We start from the raw sequence: 14,694 nt of genomic DNA on the forward strand, positions 1-14,694 counted from the left end.
AATGATAAAGCTGCATATTTTGGAAATGGTTAAAAATTTATAGACATTGAATAGACAGTCATCTTAGAAGACCAGTTTATGTGCAAGTAGTAATTAGATGAAAATGCACCAAACAGTCAAATGTATTTTAGCACAGATCTGTGTATGTTATAAATAAAACAGCAACTAATAGGGAGGCAGATGGAATTTTGCATGCATTTAATACTATTAAAAGGTCACAGTGGAAAAAAAAAACAAGCATTATTAGATTATTCATTTGGTATGGAAGTGGGAAAACTTGGTGAGCCATGTTTTGTTGTCAGAATATTTTTGTATAAGCAGATCTGGCAGCTGTAGTGAGGTGCTCAAAGCACATCCTTCTGAAGTGGAAACAAGTTATATCAAGTCTTGCTTAAGTAGTGCTCTTTCATTCAAGACTTCTGACATTTAGAATTTTACATGTGGTTTGTAATTGAGCCTCATCTGCCTCTAACTTTGGCATATTGAATTCTTCCATAAATATTTCCATTTGTATCTTTTTTTTATTTCCATATGTCTCTTGTTTTATGCAGACTTTCATAGAATTTCCAAAATATTTCTAATTTCTCTACAGGATCTGTTGTTACCTGCAGTCTTTCTAAACTTGTGCATATTATGAAGGTAATCTCTTTATTTCTGCTTAGCTTTCTGCAGTTTAGAACTTCACTTGTTCTGAGATTCCCCCTAATCTGCAATACTTTAACATTTGTCAGTACCTCTAAATAATTCTTGTTACTTCTTAACCATAGCTCCCTTTCTTTTCTTTGCACCCTATTTTTAAACTCCACCTTAATTTTATCCCACTCACTAGCTGTATTTTCAGAAGATATTTCTATTGTCTCTAATAGCTCCTGAAAAATCTCCACTACCCATTCCTTAAATCCCTCTCTTTTCAATAGATAGGTCAGAAAATGGCAGTCTCATTTTTATTTCATTATCCTGTGTTTTTATTTAAATGTGTCAGTGAGAGGATTCTGACAGAGACGGGGTTTCTTCTCCTGCAGACTCCTAAGCCTAATTCTTATTCAGAGAAAACTTGGTCCTCACACTCCCCCACCCCAACCTTGGATGAATTTTCTTTTCTTAGAAAATAGCCAGTATGAATTGGGTGTTTTTGTGGGAATAGGCAGATTACCCCCCCCCCTGAACTGAGGAGATATTAATGCTACAAATAGATGTCTTATTCCACTCCCATAACTCCTACCGTGTCAGCCTTGGAGGGTGTACTTAATGCTGCATCTAGTAATCCAGACTCATAAGCTTTAATTCCCAAGAAGGCAGATAGACGTTACAAAGTTTCTCAAACTAAAAAAAAACATTCATTGTCTCACCTTGGGTGTGATCCTGCTGCTGTTTCTCCATCTTTATCAGCTTAAAATAGACTATTGATTTCCACTTGTCTCTCCCCCCCCCCCCTTCCCGTGAATAAAAAAGGAAATGTATTAGGGACATTTGGTAAGGAGAATATTTTCTTCCACTTTGATGTACAGAATTCATTACTACAGTTTGAATTCTCTCCTACACTTCTCAATGTAGTTCCTTTATGAAGGCCATTGTTACTAATGTGTATCAAACATCAAAACATGCCTTAAAGATTGTGCAAATACTGTGACTGAGGCCACTGCTACTGCTTCAGTGTTGAGATATGCCTGGATATGTAGTCAGAAGTTTGCTGATGAGTTAGTTTTAAATTTTAAATTTAGCATTAGAAAAAGAGGTTGTGTTTAACTGATCTACTACTCAGGTCCTCAAGCAATATGATGAGAGAGGGAAATTTAATACAGTGAGTTTCTAAGGTTTTTCAGTCCCCCCTTATAATTCTCTCAAATCCTCCTTTCCTTTAAGAAAAACAGAACAAACACCCCAAGCCTTCAAAAACCAAACAGAGAACAAAACATTATGGCAGGGAATTAAATAACAAAAAATGAGGACTATTTCAGAAAAAAATGACACTCCAATACTTCAGAATGACTCTGCAAGCATTCCCTTACCCTATCCCCATCCCTCCTGCCTCTTTCTCTCAAAATGTGTCCCAGAAACTAACAGTCCTGTTTGGTAATTGGGGATTCTAATAGTGGTTTAGAAGGTCTACAGTTGGGCCTGGATACAAATACCTCCTTTCAGGGGAGTTCCTTCCCATTCTCTGAAGCAGAGAGTTTTTTCCCCCTCAAGTTCATCATCACTTACTCTCATAGAACCAGTGTCTTTAGATCAAAAGGGCAAAGACAGCTATTACAACATGTTTGTGGTACCAAGGAAAGAGTCTTCGAGACCAGTTTTTAGAATTTTCCTTCCTAAACCTGTTTGTGAAAGTACCAAAAATCAAGATATTGATCCTTCAGAATTTGTTACCCCTCATTTCCCCAAGGAAGTTTTATAGTAACATTAGATCTAAAGCATGCATATCATCCAGTAGCCACAGCCTTTATAAAATGTCTCAGATTGTGTGTGTGGGTCCCATTATTAGTTCTGTGCATTACTCATTGTGTTATCTGGAGCTTCCAGTGTATTTACAGTGTGTGTAGCTCAAAGTCATAGCTCATTGCCGATTCAGTGGCATTCACATATTTCCTTATCTAATAACTTGCTTATCTTTGCAGGGTCTTTTCCAGATGTCAGAAATCTTTAGAATGGATTTCTTCACTTCTGACCTGTCTGAGATTTCAGATAAATGTTCAGAGAAACTCCTTGACCCAGTCAAACAGAAATGTCTTCATGGGTGTCTTACAGACACCTTTCAGGATAAAGCTTATTAGTAGAGACACAGGCCCTTTTGGTATTGCAGCCTGTTGGTCTCCCTGCTTTTGAGCCCTATAGGCTGTCCACAAAGGAGTATGCAAAGATTATGCTGGTTGCAGTCCCCATATAAGACTAGAAAAACATATCTACAAAAGAAATAAAGGAATCATTGCAGATACTGTCATTGGTAGTGCCAGGTAAAAAGAAAAGTAAAAGGCTGTCTTCCCCAATTTCATCTAGTGATAGGGATGAAATTTACATGGTGTACATTGGTGTTTTACATTCAGTTTCAGAATTTGCTAACAGCTCCTCGCAATCTGTAGGCCCACTCCAGAGGGTAATACTTTTGTTGAAGTACTGAATTGTGCACTTGATTATTTGAATTGTCCTTCAGATCACCTTCTTTGAAGAGAAGCTGTTTGGAAATGGGTGGGAGTGAAGCAGACTAGATGGTCAGTTCATTTTTATACAATATATTCAATACTGTAATTGCAGGGAGACTTTCTGGATGCTGCATCTCATTTAAGTGACTTTGTGCTCCTGATACCCACTTAAAGTAACTAAGTTAAATGGGTCTGTCACGGGTAGTTTGTTCTTGTTGTCATTGCTAATCATTGGGCCAAGTATGTTTTATGCAGATATCAGAGAAAATATCCTAGAGAAATAAGAGGTATATGTCCACTTCATTGAAATATTGGGTGCCTGAGTGCATGGTGCATTTTCTAAACCCTCAATAGTATACCGTCATTTCTCAGCCATAGATTTGGGGAAACTGCTGTTGTCTGGAGGGGTAAAAAATTGAGTTTAAAATAGGGCGTAAATAAAACAGAAAGATATGAGAAAGAAGTAATAAAAATTATCTAGGGGCATTGACAAAGATTAAAGTAATGCAGAGGAAGGGGAATCCCATAGTACAAGGGGAGGAGCAACTGCAGAATGTTGGAGAAATTAAGGGAGTATTTGGATAATATGCATGCGTTAAATTTAACAGCAACCTTGCTAATTTTTGATGACCAATAGTCTATATAGCACGAATACTTTTAGCACAAGAACTTGGGCAACAGAAAAGAGATAGGCTTGCTGCCAACCTTAGGGAGCCAATGACAAGAAAAATAACCAGAGATCTATAGCACTATTAGAGATATTTTGGAAATTTCATGAAAAGTTGCATAAAGAAGAGGAATGTGGAAACCACGAAATGGCACAAAAATTGAAATTTTATGAGACATTTAATTATGCCAAGTTTAGCTGAACATGAACTCAACAATTAAGATAGGAAGAGATAAGATAAAAACAGTGAGATATAATCAATCAACAAGGAAGTCTCCAGGAACAGATGGTATTCTTGTGGAAGTTTAGAAGTTAGAAGGGAAAAAAGTGATCTGAACGTTTTTAACAGTATGAGAAAACATCAGCATCTTGGAAGAAGGCAAACATTACTAGATTAACCAAAGATGGTAAATACTTTTCAGACTCCCGCTTCATCTAGACCCATTTCAGTTTTAAACCTTGATTTCAAACCATCTGTTCTAGCTAAGAGAATGACAAAGGTATTGACAAATTTGATAGATATGGACCATTATGGCTTTGTGGAGGAGAGGCAAACATTTAGCAGCATTAATAGAACAATAATGACCCAGAGGGAAGCATAATGTAAGAAAATGCCACTGTTGGGTATTGATGCAGAGAAAACATTCAGTAGAGTCAGCTGGGGTTTAGGGTAATGGAAACATCTGCATTCACTGGTAGAAGGGTAGGGTTAGGAGGCTGTATGAAGGGTTGGAGGCAAGAATTAAGATGGGAGGTTTCCTTTCTGCAGAGCTGTGTTTGAACATAAGGATCAGGCAGGGACTTCCTCTTTCCCTTTACTGTTTACATTTAGAGCCACTAGAAAAGAAAATAAGGTACTTGCAAATTTAAGGAAATATGTGATATATGGTAATCAAGAAAATATAGCTTTATTTGCAGATTATACTGTTTTGTACTTTATAATTACAGAAAAAGTCATTTTGATGTTGTGGAACATTTTGAGAAAGTTTCAGGTCTTTTCAGGATATAAAATTAATGAAGATAAAACTAAGGCTATAGTGATAAATTGTGCACCCACACATGAATTGGTTATTACCCATATTTACGTAGACATGTTAAGATGGAGTATTTTGGTGTATGGATTAAAAAAGGATTCTGTTATGTTAGCTAAGGATATGTGGGAACAATCTAAACAAAAATAATTAATTTGCTGCTATTTTCTAAAGGTTCCTCTTCCAGTTTTTTTTATCTGTCTTAAAATGCTCAATATTTCAAGTATATTTGGTTTTCTAGTAATTGCTTTTTTTGGCAGGCAATGCAATTCTGATCGTGTTTCCCAGCTCAAATGAATCATTTCTTTAGTTGCAGCTATTTGCTTCCTCCAATATTTCTGACAAAGTACTCTGCAAGGATTTTTTTTAAGTCTGCCAACTCATTACACTCTCAAAAACATGTTCCCAGTTAACTGTTTCTTCCCAATCACACTTGCAAAGTTTGCGATCTACACAAGGAAAAATTTTTGTTAGTCTGCTTGAGGTATAAAAATACCTGTGCAAACCCATCCAAAAAAAATCATAAACCTTCTGGACTCTGTTGCATACTTGAGAGCCATGCACATATCCTCCCATTGTTCCGTTGTAAATTGCTTTTCTAGTCTCTCTTTCCAGCCTTCTAACCTCCTCTGTTTGGTTCTCATAGTTATCATGCAATATTTAACTGGCTTATTAATTAACCCCATTTTAACAGCATCTGTTCTGCATTAGACTGAAATCTCTACCAGAACAGATCTTTCACTTAGGACCCCTCCTGTCCCTGTCCCTTACTGTTTGCTTGTACCCCAGTATAAATCCCTGATAAAGAAGGCAGTTTCTAACCTGCAGTCCAGATTACTACTACTACTTGGCTTCCTCCCCACTGTCTTAACTTTCCCTCACTGGATATTTGCTCCCAATACCTTGGTCATTTTGTAAGTTTTCTCCAATTAATTCCATCCCCCTCTTGCCTATTTTCTGTACTACCGCTTGCATTCATCCACACTGGCAAAATCTCCTTTTTCCATTCCTGTGTTGGCTTAGTTCTTGGAATACTCTCTGCAAGTTTATGAATATAATATGATCTTTATGGTGGTGGTTATTCTCCTTGAGGATCTGCATCCAGAATCTAACTATTCCCTCATTTCTTTAACTCTCCCTCCGCTTCATCGTCATCCCTGTCCACTTTGAATTATAAACCTCTGCTTGTGTCATGTATATAAGCCTTAACTGTGTAGCTCTGAAGTATCCCTCACATCAGGTAATCCTAAACTACCTCATTCTATTAGGAGGATCACCTTATTCCACTTAATGCTTTCTCTCTTTCCCTTGCAGATAAATTCCTGCAACTCTTTGTTATTGTCCACAAGTTCTTCTCTGGCTGATAAAAAATGTCTGACGTGTATAAAACTAAAGTAACTAAAAGCATTTTTACTGCTAGTATCTTGCTTCCAATATTAATATTCAGTTTCTCAGTTTTTTTATTGTCTTTTATTTTTAGTACTTTTCCCACGTAAGTGTTTTTTTAATTCCATACGCATAAATTCTTCGTCTTATCACATGCCCATAAATACAGATATTGCTGAATCGAGTAATGAGTGGGTACGTACTTTATGGTGTAGCTTTTGTTTTGTCATCATTAATTTTGTATCCAAAAAAGACTTGAAAACTGTCTCAAATGCTTCACAACACTAAGATGTATTTTTCTGGATTTATTGAATACAAAGTAATATCTACAAATAAAACCAACTTTGCTTGATTACCATACCAAGTACATCCTTGAATTTCTGAGTCTCTTAGTTTCTTTGCCAATGGCTAATGCCAGTTTGTCTGTATAGAAAACAAATGGGAAAAAAGACATCCCTACTAGGTTCCTCTGTTCAAGCGCAACTTATCAAAAAGGAACCCTCCCACTTTGTCTATTTGCCAGTTAAACTTATTATCATTTCAGGAAATGCAGATGTTTCCATTGCCATTCTCATAAAATCCCAGCTTACTCTGAAAGATGCTTTCTCTGCATTAAGAGCCATCAGCAGCAGCAGTGATATTTTCTTACATTCTGCTTCCCATTGGATCATTGTTCCTTTTTGTCAAATGTTTGCCTCCCTTCCACAAATCCATGTTGATCCATATCTATCAGTGTTGGCAACACTTTGCCATTCTTTTAGCAGTGTAGACAAAAATGCACTGTAATCATGGTTTATATTTGAAATGGCTCTATATCAGGCTAGGGTTGATGGGTCTTAGCCCTCTTTTCATAATTCTGCCACCACAGCTTTCTTTTAAGATGCTAGTGCTTCCCTCCTTTTAAAATACTGTTAAAATATTCCAGAGTTTTATCAATTTCTTCCCTCCTAACTTCTAAACTTCCACAGGGATGCCATTTGTTCCTGGAGACTTCCATGCAGATTGGATGTCCTTCAAGAATGCAACTGCAGTCATAACATGTGGGTTGTCCTGCCTCAGGCAGCCCTTGGTCGGCCGGATTCCAAAGTCTGGGTCCGACGTCGGCTGATGTCGCATTTCTCTCCGACGTCAGAGCGGCTGGAGTACATAAGCATCAGCCAATGCCATTTTCTTCAGTCTTTCTTGATGCGCGGTGCCCGAAGCAGAAGCAGTTCGCAAGTGCCGGTCGGTCAGCTCCTGTATTCTACGATACCGAAGTCATCAAAAAAGCTAAGTACCCCGTTGGGGACCTTTTCTTGCCTCAGCCGATGTCAGAAATTACTGAAAAAGTTAACAGTTGTCTTTCTTGTGGTAAACAAATACCTCATAAGGATTTCCACTCTTACTGCCTCCCTTGCCTGGGCCCAGACCACGACGTCTTGGCCTGTGTAGCCTGTGCTCGCTTCAACAAGCGCACTCTAAGGCGCCGGGCGGAGTTCGCTGAAGATTATTTCGGCGATATTTTTGCTTACACTATGCCGTCGGATCTTCCGACATCGCAAACTCCCAAAAAGTGAAAAGACCGGGACCGACATCCTCGGCCCGCGTCTACCACCGACTCCACGCCAAAACCTAGCGCGAGTGCTCCGGTTCCCTCTGAGACGGTCTCTCCACCGCTCCGAACCAAAGACACCGCATTACCAACGACTCCGATTCCAGACATTACTCCGCCAGTTATAGATTTTCCTCCGGATACCGAAACCGAGGAAATGCCCGAGACCATTGCTGTAGACAAGGGCGCTCCTGCTGCACGTGGAGCTGCCAGGCCCCCTATGGCCATGTCTATTAAGGCCTACACTAGGGCTAAGGCAGCCAGCAAAACAAAGCATATTACTTCTAAATCCTTACCTCAGCCGACTCCAGAGACACAAATTATGTCCATGGCTGCTGATTTGATTTCCTTGATTAGAGGTTCACAGGCCCATCCTGAGAGAGGATCCCAGCCTCCTCCTGATAAAAGGCCCCGGGTTGAACCCTCTGATCCTACTCCTTCAGATGAAGATTCTGAGGGCTCTGTCCACTCAGATAGCCAGGAAGAGCTCTTGCAAGACCTATGAGGACTCGGATGCAGAAGATTCCATCCCCTCTGCCTCCCCTCCTGAGGATATTTCTTTTGGGGAAGTTCTGCACACCATGAGGGAACATTTCAAGTGGCAAGGTCAGGAATATTCTGATTCTAGGAAATGCCTTAGGACTTTCCTTAAGAAGCCTCAGCACAGGCCCTTAGCTATTCCTCCTGTACTTGATGTTCTGGATGATTTGTATTCTGACTCTAGTGCTACCCCTGATTCTCTTCCTCCTGCTCCAGCCAAGCCAGACAGGTATTACAGGGTCCCAGAAACTCATTCCCATTTATTCAGGGCCCATACTGCTGATTTGGAAACTATTTCACAGGGGCCTAAAGGAGTTTCAGCCTCCACCTCGCTAAATCCTTTGCGCTCCAACAGGGAAGCTAGGTCATTAGAGAGATGGGGCAAAAAGGTTTACACATCCACTACCTTATCTATGAGAGCTATAAATTGCCTTTTTCATATGTTACAATATCAGGATTATCTGTTAGAAGATTTACAAAAAACATTAGCCACTCCTGATCCTTTAGACAGGAAGACTTTGCAGGAAGCTGTACATAACACTCAGCAAGTAAGCAATCACTTCCTGCAGTGTGGATATGATGCACTGGAAGCTTCATGTAGGGCAGCTATGACAGGGGCAGTGATTCGTAGACATGCTTGGTTAAAAGATCAACCTCTACCAGATCATGTAAAAGCAAAACTTCTGGATGCACCTTTGGAAAAGAACAAGCTTTTTGGTGCAAATGCTAAGGATGTGTTAAAGACCATCGAAGAAAAAGCAAAATCAGTTCAGACTGTGAAAGATTTCCTCCAGGTTCAACCCCCCAGATTCAGTAGGAATTGGCCTTCAAAAAACTGGTCCTTTCCTAATCCAGAAAAGTTTCAAAGGGGTAAGAACAGACGTGGCCGAGGAAGAGGCCAATACAGAGGCCCTTACAGGGGACGACAATGGCAGCCAGGAAACCAAAGAAGTGACGCAGGGGTTTCACCTGCCCCACAACCACAATCTCAATGACTTTCCTCTTCTACCGCCTACCAGGGAACAACTAGAAGCTCCCTTGGGCGGGAAATTAGCTCTGTTTGCAGAAAACTGGCACAGACTAACAAAGGACAAATGGATTTTGGACATTATAGACCGAGGGTACAGGTTTCATTTTCATACCTTACCAAGAAAACAAGGCATGCCAAACCTACCACAAAATCAGAGGGCAGAGGCTATCAAGCAAATCACTCTGCTGACTCGAATGAAAGCAATAGAAAGAGTTCCACAACAAGAACAAGACCAGGGGTTTTACTCAAGACTGTTCCTTGTTCCAAGAAAAGAATCTCAATGGAGACCAATACTGGACTTGTCCGCATTAAACACCTTTCTCATAGTACCAAAGTTCAAAATGCTGACTCTACAGCAACTCCTTCCCATGCTGGGCAAGGGGTCGTGGCTGATTACTCTGGACCTCAAGGAGGCATACCTGCATGTCCCTATCAGACACAGCTGCAGAAGATACCTCAGATTTCTTGCAGGGCCAGAGCATTATCAATTCTCAGTATTGCCATTTGGCTTATCTACTGCCCAGAGTATTTACAAAATGCCTGGCTTCAGTAATTGCTCATTGCAGGCTCCAGGGTATACAAATTTACCCGTACCTGGACGACTGCCTCATACAAGCGGACGACAAATTGATGTTGACAAAAACCTGGATTATGTCATACGATTACTTCAAGCTCTGGGATACACAGTCAACTTCCAAAAGTCAAGACTGCAGCCATCCCAGCAAATAATCTTCTTAGGAGCCAAACTAGACACAGCCTCTCAGATGGCTTACCTGACAGAAGACAAGCAAGAGAAGTTAACTCATTACTTCAAAGGTTTAGCAAAACTCACCCAGATGACTGCAAGGAGATTCCTACAGGCCCTGGGTTACATGGCATCCTGCATTCTCCTGGTTCCATTAGCAAGACTACACATGAGAAAGCTTCAGTGGTACCTAAAAAGCATTTGGTCTCAACACAGCAACAACTTGGAGACAATCATACCACTCATTCCATGCCTACAAAAGGAATTCCTATGGTGGGCCTCGGTGAGCCAGGCAAACACAGGTATGTCATTCAAACAACCACAGATAACACAGACCATGACTACAGGCGCCTCAGACCTTGGATGGGGGGCGCACATGGAAGGCAGGTGTATACAAGGACAATGGTCTCCAAAGGAAACACATCTGCATATAAACCAAAAGGAAATGTTGGCAGTAATGCATGCCATCGAGGCTTTTCAACACCAACTCCAGCAAGGCCATTTAATGATACGGACAGACAACACCACTGTGATGTGGTACATAAACAAGCAGGGGGGCACCCACTCTTACCCCCTTTGCAGACTGACAATGCAGCTTTGGGAGAAATCACTGAGCCTAAACATCCAGTTACAATCCCAGTTTGTTCCAGGAAAAGACAATGTGTTGGCGGACAGCCTAAGCAGGAATTTCACAGATCCTCACGAGTGGAGGTTACATCCGAAGGCCTTCAGACAACTCACTTCGACATGGGGCAAGCCAAAAGTGGACCTATTTGCCTCTCACCTCAACCATCTTCCACCAAAATTTTGCACAAGGACATACCATCCAAAAGCTTGGAAAATAGATGCCCTCTCATTCAACTGGAACTCGCTAGCAATCTATGCATTCCCACCTCTGTCACTGATGACCTCAGTATTACTAAAGATAAAAGCAGAGAAGCCCAAGGGAATCATAATAGCTCCGGACTGGCCAAGACAACACTGGTACCCACTACTACGGAGCATATGCCACTCCAGGAGGTGGGCCCTCCCCCAGTGGCCTCTACTTTTGACTCAACACAATTTCGAAACACTGCATCCAAATCTTCTGACACTGCAGCTAACAGCCTGGGAGATCCCATAAATAACTTCAGCTTATCTCTCTCCAAGGAAGTTCAGCGGACACTAACAGAGGCTCGAAGACCATCCACCAGAAAGGTTTACTTAGCAAAGTGGAAAAGATTCAGCAATTGGAATACCAGCAAGGGACATGATGCATCATTGTTGAACATCCCACTCATCTTGGAATATTTGGCAGATATGTTAAAGAACGGACTCTCATATTCTTCCATAAAGATACATGCATCTGCTATTTCAGCTAGATACAACACTGATCCTCCTGTTTTTTCTCACCCCTTACTAAGGCAATTCCTCAGGGGAATCAAGAACATTAAGCCGCCAAGAAAGGCCCCAGTGCCAGCCTGGGACCTCAATTTTGTCTTAGAAAAACTGACTTTACCTCCATTTGAGCCAGCAGCTTCAGTTGACTTGCAATTTCTTTCATGGAAGACAGCTTTCCTGTTGGCAATTACCTCAGCAAGAAGGGTTTCGGAGCTACAGGCCCTAATGGCAATACCACCCTTTATCATTTTTCATAGAGACAGGGTTTCATTAAGGACCAACCCTACTTTTATGCCAAAGGTGGTTTCTAGGGTTTCTTTAAATCAAGCCATTCATCTGCCTGCTTTCTTCCCCAATCCTGAGAATAAGGGGGAAAGACTGTTGCATACCTTGGACATTCACAGACGACTTCGATACTATCTGGACAGAACAAAGGCCAGTAGGAAGTCTGAACAACTTTTTGTAGCTTACGCCCCTGCAGTCCAAGGAAAAGCAATTTCAAAACAGACTATTTCTAAATGGATTGGACATTGCATCAGATTCTGTTATTCCTTTCATGGAAAGACTGTTCCAGCTAATGTCAGACCACATTCCACCAGAGCTACAGCCACCTCTACAGCATTCTTAAGAGGGGTGCCTACCAAGGACATTCCAGAAGCTGCTACATGGAGCTCCGTGCATACATTCTCCAAACACTACAATCTCCCTCTATACTCCAGATCCAGAGCAGGCTTTGCTTCGGCAGTCCTGCAGGGTTTGATTGCCACACCATCTTTTTCCTAGAGCATTCCTCCTCCCCCAGCTAAGCTATGGTATTCTACCCACATGTTATGACTGCAGTTGCATTCTTGAAGGACATAGTACAGTTTTGTACCTACCATAAATGTAGATGTCCGATAGACATGCAACTGCAGTCGGATTTTCCCTCCCTCCATACCCCTCTATGCCTAGGATCCACTCCTATCCCTGTTACTCTTAGCTGGGGATATCTGTTATGGTGTATTTGTTTTATTGCTCATTTACTTGTTTGGAATCCTGTTTTTGTCTTCCAGTTTGATTACAGCCTTCCTTGGAGGACACCTGGCATCTGGGGCAAGAAACACTGAAGAAAATGGCGTCGGCTGATGCTTATGTACTCCAGCCGCTCTGACGTCGGAGAGAAATGCGACATCAGCCGACGTCGGACCCAGACTTTGGAATCCGGCTGACCGAGGGCTGCCTGAGGCAGGACAACCCACATGTTATGACTGCAGTTGCATGTCTATCGGACATCTACATTTATGGTAGGTACAAAACTGTACTTTATACGTCACCATTTTTATCTCATCTCCTCCTATCTTGACTTTAAGTTGTTGAGCCTCATCTTCCTCTAATCTTGGCATAATTGTCTTCCGTAAATCTTTCCATCTGTGCTCTTTGTTTCTACATTCCCCTTTTCATACAGATTTTCATAAAATTTCCAAAGTATCTATTAATATCTGTATATGACCTCTGGTTATTTTTCTTGCCATAGATTCCCTATGTTTAGCAACATCCTTTTCTACTTTCTGTTGCCCAAATCATTGTGCTAAACGTTTTTGTGCTCTGGAGTTAACAAAAATTACTTACTTAACGGCAATCTTTGTAATCTCATGCATATTATTCAAAGACTTTCTGCTTTTCTGTTTACCACTGCGCATTTGCTCCTCCTTTTGTATTGTTAGCTTGCCCCTATTCTGTAATACTTCAACCCTTATAAACCCCACTAAATAATTCCTATTACTTCTTAACCATATCTCTTTCTTTTTCTACTATATTTTTAAACTCAGTTTTCATTTTATCCCGATGAGTAGCTGTTCTTCTGTAGAAATTTCTTTCCTCCCTAATAAAACTTAAATAATTTCCACTGTCCATTCCTTAAAGCCCTCTCTTTTCAACAGGTTGGTGGTTAAGTGCCAGTGTCTCATTTTTACTTCATTACCCTGTGTTTGTATCTTAAGTTTATCAGTGCACAATCTGAAATAGTTATTGAATGTATGTTGAAGCTATCAATTAAATGCACATATTCTTGTGTATATATAATTTCTGTGAAGTTTATTCTGGTTGTTGTACCTTAGGGAATAATATGTAAATTCTGCCCAAGTTCCTACCACTGAATCCATGAATTCCATTCAAAATATTTTTGCAAAATTAAAAAAGAAGAAAATCGGTCAGGCTGGTAAAGATCACTCTAACAGCTATATATAACCAAATAGACAAGAAAGTGCAATCACCATGGCTAAAATAAAAACCAAAACATTTTAATGTATACAGAACTACAAAAGGAGCACTTTCACAGTCCTCCGACTGCTTCTTCAGACATGATAATCAGTGTTTAACCCACCACAATTTAAAATCCTAAACAACCAGTCATCTAACTTCAGACATAATTACCATGAACAGGTGCATAAAAAACATCATACACATTAATAACGGAGCAATATCATTGTGTAAATGCAGAACGTAAACAGGTAAAACATAGTATTTATATACCAAAAGATTGCAAAATATATAATTGATAAAAAACATGTAATTCAATGTGGGAGCGATTGGTCCAGCTTTCAAACCCCCTTCCACGCTGACTCCTTTCCTGCTGCACCTGTATCCCTAATTGAACAGTGGTATTGTAGAACATAGCTGGGGCTTTAATCTTTTGTGCCACGAGCTGTGCTTGAATGCATGTTTTGCCATTTCGGGACATAGTGCATTCTTACCTTTGCATTCACATACATGAAGGAGCTTGACAAGGGTGGATGGCTGTAGCTTTTTTTGTAGAAGGCGGGACAAATCTAGCATGCACTGCCACATACTCTGGAGGAAGGAGATGAAGTGATGTTGATGAGAAGCCAGGGCCATACATTAAACTCTCGAAGTCGCCAGTAAATGGCAGCCTTCATCTTGAGTGCAAAGAAGCATGCACCTGTATGGGGAAGGAATTATGGGCCTTTAAGGTGATGCAAATTGCTCTTTCTTCTGCTCTAGGGTGAGGACAGGACCATCATAAATGTCCTCATAGTCAGGATGTTGATGAAAGGTACAAGCAAGCTTCATGGCTACTTGAAAGATGGCCTCTTAGGATGGCTCTTACCCTTATGGTTCTGGGCACCCCTTACCAAGAGAGAATAAATGAGTTCAAGTCCAGTAAAGGGAGGCTTAATGGCAGTAG

The 14,694-nt window shown here is 40.6% G+C and overlaps 1 protein-coding gene across 1 annotated transcript in view; it reads left to right on the plus strand.

Annotated features, from left to right (window-relative positions):
• The window catches only part of PIKFYVE (phosphoinositide kinase, FYVE-type zinc finger containing), a 3,858,188-nt gene that overhangs the window by 2,980,402 nt on the left and 863,092 nt on the right, over positions 1–14,694 (plus strand). The gene's annotated exons all lie outside the window — the stretch shown is intronic.

Source organism: Protopterus annectens, chromosome 6.part1 (genome assembly GCF_019279795.1).
Source record: "Protopterus annectens isolate FY-2018-M chromosome 6.part1, PAN1.0, whole genome shotgun sequence".
NCBI lineage: Eukaryota > Metazoa > Chordata > Ceratodontiformes > Protopteridae > Protopterus > Protopterus annectens.